Below are 9,486 nucleotides of genomic sequence, written 5' to 3'. Positions count from 1 at the left end.
TTTGGCCCATTTTTTGATTGGGTCATTTATTTTTCTGGAATTGAGCTGCAGGAGTTGCTAATATATTTTTGAGATTAATCCTTTGTCTGTTGCTTTGTTTGCTATTATTTTCTCCCATTCTGAAGGCTGTCTTTTCCCCTTGCTTATAGTTTCCTTTGTTGTGCAGAAGCTTTTAAGTTTCATTAGGTCCCATTTGTTTAGTTTTGCTTTTATTTCCAATATTCTGGGAGGTGGGTCATAGAGGATCCTGCTGTGATTTATGTCAGAGAGTCAAAGGCATTTTAATATACACTTTATAAAAAATTTCCACAGAATGAATAATTATTTGCTTAAATTTTACATGTCAGTTATTATCATGGTTATTAGAAATGTATAATATATACATTTTATTAACATGTATAGAATTAAATTTTCATTTATAAATTATTTTAAAATTTAATTATTGAATATTATCTAAAATTTCCTTTTTATATTTTATTTTTATACAATATGTTAATCACATGTTTTAAGGTTATTAAAATTATATGTTCAATTTTTTAGTTAAAAGATTTTAAGTATTCTTAACTCAGTCTTCAAAAGTTTCAGTAAGAATTTTAACTTCATGCTGTGACCAATAAAGTCTACTGGTCTCTTTTCTTATCTGATGGGACATTGTTATCTGACAATAAAATTTTTGCTTTAGTTTTTAGTGGAAGTCGTTTTCAACCTGATTTTAGAATAGTAGCTAAAATGTCATTAAAAACACAGACTGACATTTTTGTCACAGCTAATGCTTAAAAAGAAAGACAAGTTTATATTCAAATAGAGTTTATTAAATTGTTTTGGGGAAAAGAATGCAGAACAAAATGAGTAAATCATAGTGGTCATTGTATTGGGAAAACTTGGTATTGATAAGTATAAAAATGCAGTTATATTATTGTCCTTATAAAGACACTGTTACTTTGTAAAATGGTAAATCCATATAATTGACTACTGTGAAAAAAAAAAGCCACAGTAAAAGTTTCAAGAGAAATATGCAATCTGTGTATATTTGAAATTTTTGTTAAAATTCATTGGTTTTCTCTTCAGCCACCAGGTCATGTCTGACTCTTCATGACCCCATGGACTGCAGCATGCCAGGCTTCACTGTCCCTCATATTCCACATAAATATGTTAAAATTCATATTCATGTGGAGTAAATACAAGCAAAACCAAAGTTCAAGCAACAGAAAGCCAATATTGCTCACTCCTATTACCACATGCAGGAGAAACTGCCGAGGGCAAGTCCTAGACCCAGGATGTCTGATAGAGACTGCGTGGGGGTTGGCACGCCCTGAGAGAGACCCACACTTCAAGCTGAATACATAAGTAAAACTGAGGCAGACATTTTTTTCAAGGCATTTTAGAAAGAAGAAAAGTTCTTAGACTTTTCAGCAAATTTCAGATAAATGAATTTAAAAAGGGAGGAGGACTGCATTGTGTGCATACAGTTGGAAGATCACTATAGGAGTCAGACGTTGAGGGCAGGAAGAGAAGGGGACCACAGAGGATGAGATGGTCGGGTGGCGTTACCGACTCAATAGACATGCGCTTGGGTGGGCTCTGGGAGTTGGTGATGAACAGAGAGGCCTGGCGTGCTCCGGTTCATGGGGTTGCGAAAAGTTGGACACAACTGAGCAACTGAACTGAACTGAACTGATAGGAGTCAGAAGATCAGCAAAAAATCCAGAAAAAGACAAATTCAGTTTGTACCTGCATAGACAAGATTCCAGGTAACAGCATTTGAAATGTATTGAATGCTGATTAATCCAGACCATCTACTCATGTCTATTTTTTATATTATCTGATCAATTGCTCACTGCATTTCTATGAAGAGATTGCTTTTCTCTACATCTTATATGTTAGGAAACTGAGAGTTTGAGATGGTAAATAACATACCCAAGGAGCTTACTGATAATTCTTAACAGAGAAAGGACAAATCTCTATTCCTTTTTCTATTTTGACTCTTCTGTTTTTAATCCATGTAATAAAGAACTTCAGCTATGCTAGACTGCCACCTCAGATTAGGGTGTCTGTGCTAAGTGAAGAAGCATTTAATGGACTGCATATATATTGTTGAATGTAAATATGCCCAAGTTAACTGAAAGTTAGAGTACAAATAATTCTTATTGTGCAATATAAGTTCAATCATTTTCAATTACTGTTTTCATTGTCTTTATCAACTCTTAAATTAGAACACCCTTCTAGGTGTTGCTATGGATGGAATATCTTGCCCAAGTCTAGCTCAACATAAAAGTCAAGATTCTGATTCTAGAATAAGCAGACTTGGAAATACATGACTCTAACAAAATGTTACTTGAATAAGGACTATTTTTTTAAAGCTAAATTAAATTACCTGAACTTACTTTAGTCATGGAATAACTTTCTACAGACTATTTTTCTGAAGATAATCTACTAGAGAACCAAAGTTGAGTATGATACTGAAAAGAAAAATAATAATAAACGAAGCCTATAGGCAAGTCTAGAAAATGCATGGAACTGCTATTTACCAAAGAGTTTGGAAGCTTAAGAGAAAACTGTATTATGAAAAGATAACAAAAGTATATAGCTGTTACAAAAAAATCCAGGCTCTCTTCACAATTGGGTAGCCTGGGGAAAAAGAATGAATGACTACCAGATTCCAAACGCCATCTCTGATGATTAAAGTACAAGATGATTGGCAAAAATAAAAAGAAGATTCAAGACTGCAGGATGATTTTTTTTCCCCTTGAGTTTACTTTGAAAATGAGGAAAATCTCTATTAGAACTAATCACATCATATTTAAAGACTTGTGTTTCACTAGAGGAATATTTATATAAGAATATTATCTTTTATTTAATACTTTCAAGCTTAAGCATTCCCTTTATAGATATGATTTTTATGTGTAAGATACATTTATGCATAAAATTTATATTCATTATTCACTAAACATTTCAGATTTATAAATGCATTGATAATAATTGCATTTGCTTTTATAATGTCCTTATGCAATATGTAAGAGATGAACTAATCAAAGTGTTGCCTTTCTCTGGTCACTGCTACAATCACCACGTCCAACATGTCCACGGTGTGATGACCTTGCCACTATTTACAGACTGCTCCTAACTACAATTACCAACGTATTTACTAGAGTTAAGGTGGAGGCATCTATACAGTAAACACGGGAATTTAAACTGATTTTTAACAGAAATAGATGAGAATGCCATTTTCTCAATTTAATGTATCCTCATTTATTTCACTATGGTAATTAGGGTAAACTAACATTAGTAGGTAAATCAGTAAACAGCCACATAAATCCAAAATTTGCAATTATTAAACCCAGGATAATGGACAATAACATATGACTTAGTGACTAAACAACAACACATTGACAAATAGTTTGTCTCAGGAATTCCTCACAGTCACCCTGAGAAGTATGTTCAGTGATAGTCATCCCCACTTTATAGATGTGGAAATTGAGGTTTAGAGATATAAAATAGTCTAGCTAATTCACACAGTCAAAAGGTGGGGGAACCAGGATTGAAGACTTGGCTGAATTTAGCCTCCAGATTTTTGTGGAGGCATCCCCTATGCCCATACATCATGAGGGCTTAACACTGGCATTTGATGGAACAAATGGGAGTATATAAGTTTAACAATTTGCATTTTAATTTTAATAATAATTTTTTAAAAGAGTTGCTTGATTTTCATTGAAATAAAACCATGAGCAGTGTCACGTGGTAGCCGAGATTTCAAATTCTAGCGCTAAACTACCTGGATTCCAATCTTGCCTCAGCAAATTACCTTATCAATTGTATTGTTTAACCTCTCTGTGCCTCGGTTTCCTCATCTAAAAGTGGTGATTAAACAGTACCTATCTTACAGGGTTGTTATAAGGATTAAATGAATAGTTCACATAAGTAGGGTAGACACTCAAATATTTTCCTAAGAGGATTCAAAGTAAGAAAGGGCAGAATCACATGAATTTAAGCCCAGTATTTTAACTTTCTAGAATCAATAAATATTCAAATGGAAAGGACATGCAGTGAAATGACAAATAGAATGACAAAAATTATGTTATATTTAGAAATTTACAAATAAAATTTTTAAAGAAATGCACACTATATTTAATGTAGTTTGTGACAAAGAGTCAATTGTTCAGAGCTGTTTGTAATCTGAATCTGTTCCTATCTGTATCATTATAAATTTTTTTATTTGAAATAGAGTTAGTGAATAGATATGCTTTGCCTGTATGGCCTCTATTATCTATCAAATTAAGGGCCATAAGGCACAAAATTACAAAGTAAAAATGATTATTTGCAGACTAGCTTCTCCCCAGAATATAATCATTCACAACTATTCAGGTTTACTTCCTTTTCATAAAGGATCATTGAACATTTATAAAAATGCTCTGATGATGTTTTATATTTAGAACAAAACTAGAATCAAGCTTTATGTAGTATAAAGCAGTTCTTGGCAATAATCTAGGACAAATTCTTCCTGATATGGAGCATCAAATCACCCTTGGATCAGATTTAAATCCCTAGACTCTACTAATGATGAACCTATCTTCCTTTTGATAATTCACAAAACTTCTAAAAGGATCAAGAGTCCAGAAAAAAATCTTTAACCTCATCAAAGGGTACACTAGATGGATAAAGTACATGTTCCATGTTTAATTTCTTTTTTATTAAAATAGGCATATCTAACTTACTATAATAATCACACATTTTCCCTTGTGGTCCTAAAGTTAAACTCAAATTTCTTTTATACCTTACAAACAAACAATTATATTTTTGCTAGAAGTTCCTAGTTATTTACACATTATTAAATATTGTTTAATACTACATTTCTTATTGTACCTTCATATTTTATAGGTCTTTGAGATCACTGAGCTTTTGTTATCTAAAAGTTGAATAAGAAGAAACAGCACATAATTAACTCAGTGATAAAATAATGTGGTGCTCAAAATACAGTTCAGAAGTTTGAGTTTAAACTCTTCATCAAAATTAGTTCAAGAATTTGAGGAGAAAAAGTCTCAAAGATGTCTCACTTACCGCTCATTTATGTTCAAGGGAAGATTACAGCCGTTTTTCATTGCGCGGTGCTTCACAGTTTCCAATCGCATCCATGCACATCCTCCTAATTTTTCAAAGGTCAGGAGACTGAGTCGGCAGTGACATCCCTTGTGTATAGGAGATGTGGGCTGCATCCTCCAGGCTGGCAGGATGATGTCACTGCAGGCTGGTGGGCTGCTAGCTGTTCAGGGATGGTCTTGCTCAGGCCCATGGATACAGGATGATGCTAGGCTGAAGCTACCCCTTCAAAGTAAAGATACAGGTGCCTTAGGCCATTAGAAAACAGAAGTGGGGGTCTGAAAGCAAAATAGCAGTTAAGTTTAAGCCCAAACGCTTGATTCTTACCTAATGCAAGGAAGCACTGAAAGCATTCATAAGGGCCTGCTCTGGGATCTATGTGCTACATTACCTGTCTCATAGCTCAACACTAACCAGCCTGGGGTCCACTTAAAGTGATGTCCAAACTTATTTTCTGCCCTCTGATCCCACCATGCTTCTGAGCATTATTCTTTGTGTGGTCATCATTGGCTATTTTCATCCCCTAAGTACTCTGCTGTTTTCAGCTTGCTTACATGTTAGGTGTCCTTATGCAATTAGGTCCTTGCTTACATGTTTTCTCTCTGGCAAGAATTCTATTTCCCCAGCCCTCTTGTTGTTTTCATGGTGTTAAAATCTGTATCTGGAGAAATCTTACTTTCCTTTACAAGAGGTTAGTATTCCTTTGCCCTGAACAACCACAATTCGGTGGATATTTAGGTGTTCAATTACTATATTCCAATTTTTTGGTTAAAAACTACATCTTGAATACATACTTCTCACACTCTTTATTATAGCCCACAATATATAGTAAACACAGTATTTATGGAAAGAAGCTTTCTAGAAGCATGCAACTTCAAGTTCAAATCCAGATACTGTCACATTCTAGCTGCATGACCTTAAGTATTAAAACTTTGACTAAAATACATTTTCTCTTAAAATTGTGAATCAAAATACCTATCTTGCAAGGCTGTTGAAAATTGTGTAACAATGTTTGAAAAAATACATAAAGTTATTGAAAACAGAGTCTTTTCATTTATTCTCTATGTTTATTCTTTCCTTATTTTTCTGCAAATCAAATAACTATGTGCACAATTAGCCTTGGATTATCAAGGGTAATGTAACAACTGCTCTCTTGATCTATAAGAAACTGCTCGAAATAGCATTAACATCCTATAAACAGTAAGCCATTTTAGTCATTCTAATTAGAGTAAAAACATTGTCTGTATCTTCCAAGAAGAAAACTAAAGTTGATTTTCCATCTGGGGCTATTTGATTTTTAAATTGATAGATACCAGGTTGATTTTGATTTATCCATGATTTCTGTACCTACAACTCATATGTAAGTCATAGAAATGTACTGAGAGTGGCTAAAAAGCTTGAGCAAAATTTACATGAAAACTTTGCTCCAGTTTACCTAGTAAAGAACCTGACTGAAAACAAATCTTCAGGCACTCATTCTAAGGTGTACCTGTGCTGGGTAGTCTCCGTCCTTGGTTTTGCTTAGCAATATAATCAGAAGGTTATGGAATGTCTGGAATTTGCTTTCCAAGTCTACACAGCCTAAATAATGGTCACACTTACAGTTGTATGGCATTTAAATATACTGCTTCTTAAGGAGTTTGGTTTCACTTTGGGGAATGTTCAATGATCACAACTGAACTTCATTACTATCTAAGTATCACAATATACTGAAGCATCTTAGGGAGTTATTTTCAAGTGCCCCTACACAACACACTGGTGAAAAAATAGTCAAAGTAGCTTGCATTTAATGTCTCTCCACCTCAATCCTTACCCTTATTAGGTCACAAGAGTAATGTCTAAAATACAACAGAGACTGGAAGACTGAAGCTTTCAAGACTAATGGAGAGACTTGATGGTAAATATTTTAAGTTTGATGAAAGCCTTTTTAACTAAAGCTCCCATAAATATTGCTTTCTTATACCCAAGTTAATAGCCCAGATACATTTAGATATTCATTCAAGATAAAATGAAAGTAGTAACTTAATAATAATAATCATAAGTATCTATTTTAATATTAATTTAAAAATAAGAATTTGCACAATCATAGTACCTCCTCACCAATTTATGTTTGGGGCCATGAAATATGAATTTCAATATCATAGTAATCAAGAGAAAAATGGAAAATGTAAAAAAGGAAAAGCAAGGGAGGGCACCAACCTTATGTTACTGCTCTTTATGTGCTTCTCCACCTAAGGTTAGAAAAGTTATCCTGTAATGAAGTGCTTTTCCCTTCCTGGGGATGAGGAAGCCTCATTTAGCCAACATACATTAGTGTTTAATACATCACAGGCATTATGTCTACAAACACGAACATGTGTCCCCGCTCTTACATTCTAGCGGGGAAGACAGATGTGTAAACACATTATTACAATTCAGCTGGTTTAAACAGCCCAAGAGAAGTAGGAAGCTAGTATGTCAGGGCACCATAATTCTTAAAATTAAAGCAAACTCAGCCTAACATAAAACCTTGCAACTTGTAAACATGCAACTGTAATGGATAAATTTATGTAGTAACAGTTACATAGAAAATCAACAGGAAATTGCTGGGTCACATGGTAATTCTATTTTTAGTTTTTTGAGAACCTGCTCTTCTGTTTTCCACAGTGACTGTACCAATTTATGTTCCCATCAACATTGCACGAGGATTGCCTTTACTCCACATCCTAGCCAGTATTTGTTATTTGTGTTCTTTTTGGTGATAGCTATTCTGACAGGTGTGATGTCTTATTGTGGTTCTGATTTGCATTTCCCTGATAATTACCAATGTTGAACATCTTTTCACGTGCCTGTTGACCATCCACATTTCCTCTTTGGAAAAATGTCTATTCAGTTCTACCTATTTAAAATCAGGCTGTTGGCTTTTTTGGTGTTGAATTGTATGCATTATTTATATATGTTGGCTATTAACCCCTTATTGGTCACATCATTTGCAATATTTTCTCCTGTTCAGTAGGTTATCTCTTCATTTTATTGATGGTTTCCTTTGCTGTGCAAAAACTTTTAAATTTAATTAAGGTCCCATTTTTTGGGGGGAGGGGCTTTTATTTTTTTTGCTTTAGGGACAGATTCAAAAATATAGTACTATGACTTCTGTCAAAGAGTCTTCTGCCTATGTTTTCCTCTAGGAATGTTATGGTTCCCAATCTTACATTTAGGTCTTTAATTCATTTAGAGTGTATTTTTGTACATAGTATTAGAAAAACAGTGTTCTAGCATATGATCCAGCAATCCCACTCGTGACTATACATCTGAAAATCACAAAACACTAATTTGAAAAGATACATGCCATAGCATTGTGTACAATGGTCAAAATATGGAAGCAATCCTAATTACCTAGATGAATAGACAAAGAAGACGGGAGATATATACATAGATATATACACATACACATATGCACACAAGGAAAATCACTCAGCCATAAAAGGAATGGAATTTGCCATTTGTAGCAACATGGAAGGACCTCGAGAGTATGATACTAAGTGAGGTAAGTCAAACAGAGAAAGACAAATAGCATATGATATCACTTACATGTGGAATCTAAAGAATACAACAAGCTAGTGAATATAAAAAAAGCAGCAGACTCACAGATATAAAGAACAAAGGTGTGGCTACCTGTGGGGAGGGGGAAGAAGGGAGGGACAACATGGGGTAGGAGGTTCCAACTACTGTGTATAAAATAAGGTACAAGGACATATTGTGCAACATGGGGAATATAGTCAATATTTTGCAGCAACCATAAATGGAATATAACCTTTAAAAATTGTGAATCACTACATTGTACACCTATAACATATAATATTGTATATCAACTATACTTCAATTTAAAAAATTTTAAAAAGAACTAAGTGATGCAAATTTCTCTTTCTTAATAATTAAACTTAGCTTCAGTTTTCTGCTTCTAAGTAGATCCAATTATTTTATTTTTAGTTTTATATTTTTTACTTAGCTCAAATATAAAAGGAGATATTGAAATGTCTACTGTAAAATCTATGAATTTGATATTCAAAAATTAGAGTTTAATTATTAGTTAATAAACTGACGCTTTTCTGCGAACCATTGTGTTAAATACTGAGTTTTAACGGTCTGTAGCACAAAATGCCCCTGGCCTAAAAGAGCTCAATTAACATAAATTTCAATGTAACTTGTTATATTCACTCACCGTAGGAAATCGAATGAATATGAAAGCACAGCAGCTTATGAAATTTAGAAAACAGTTATTTGTTTGGGGGATATTTAAATTTAGTGTATTTATGTATTTACTGACCTATTACAGACATCTGGTAAAGAATCCGCCTGCAATGCAGGAGACCCCGGTTCAATCCCTGGGTCAGGAAGGTTCACTGGAGAAGG

At 33.8% G+C, this 9,486-nt stretch overlaps 1 long non-coding RNA gene across 1 annotated transcript in view; it reads right to left on the bottom strand.

The window, feature by feature from the left end:
• Nucleotides 1–5,063: 5,063 nt before the first annotated feature.
• LOC122422894 overlaps nucleotides 5,064–9,486 on the bottom strand; it is a 402,179-nt gene continuing 397,756 nt past the window's right edge. The window contains exon 5 of the long non-coding RNA XR_006264002.1: nucleotides 5,064–5,319. This is a non-coding gene — a long non-coding RNA (uncharacterized LOC122422894). The remainder of the gene's footprint in view (nucleotides 5,320–9,486) is intronic.

This window comes from Cervus canadensis, chromosome 20, assembly GCF_019320065.1.
Source record: "Cervus canadensis isolate Bull #8, Minnesota chromosome 20, ASM1932006v1, whole genome shotgun sequence".
NCBI lineage: Eukaryota > Metazoa > Chordata > Mammalia > Artiodactyla > Cervidae > Cervus > Cervus canadensis.
The sequence above is the reverse complement of the archived record's forward strand: the minus strand, read 5'-3'. Positions and strand labels throughout refer to the sequence as shown.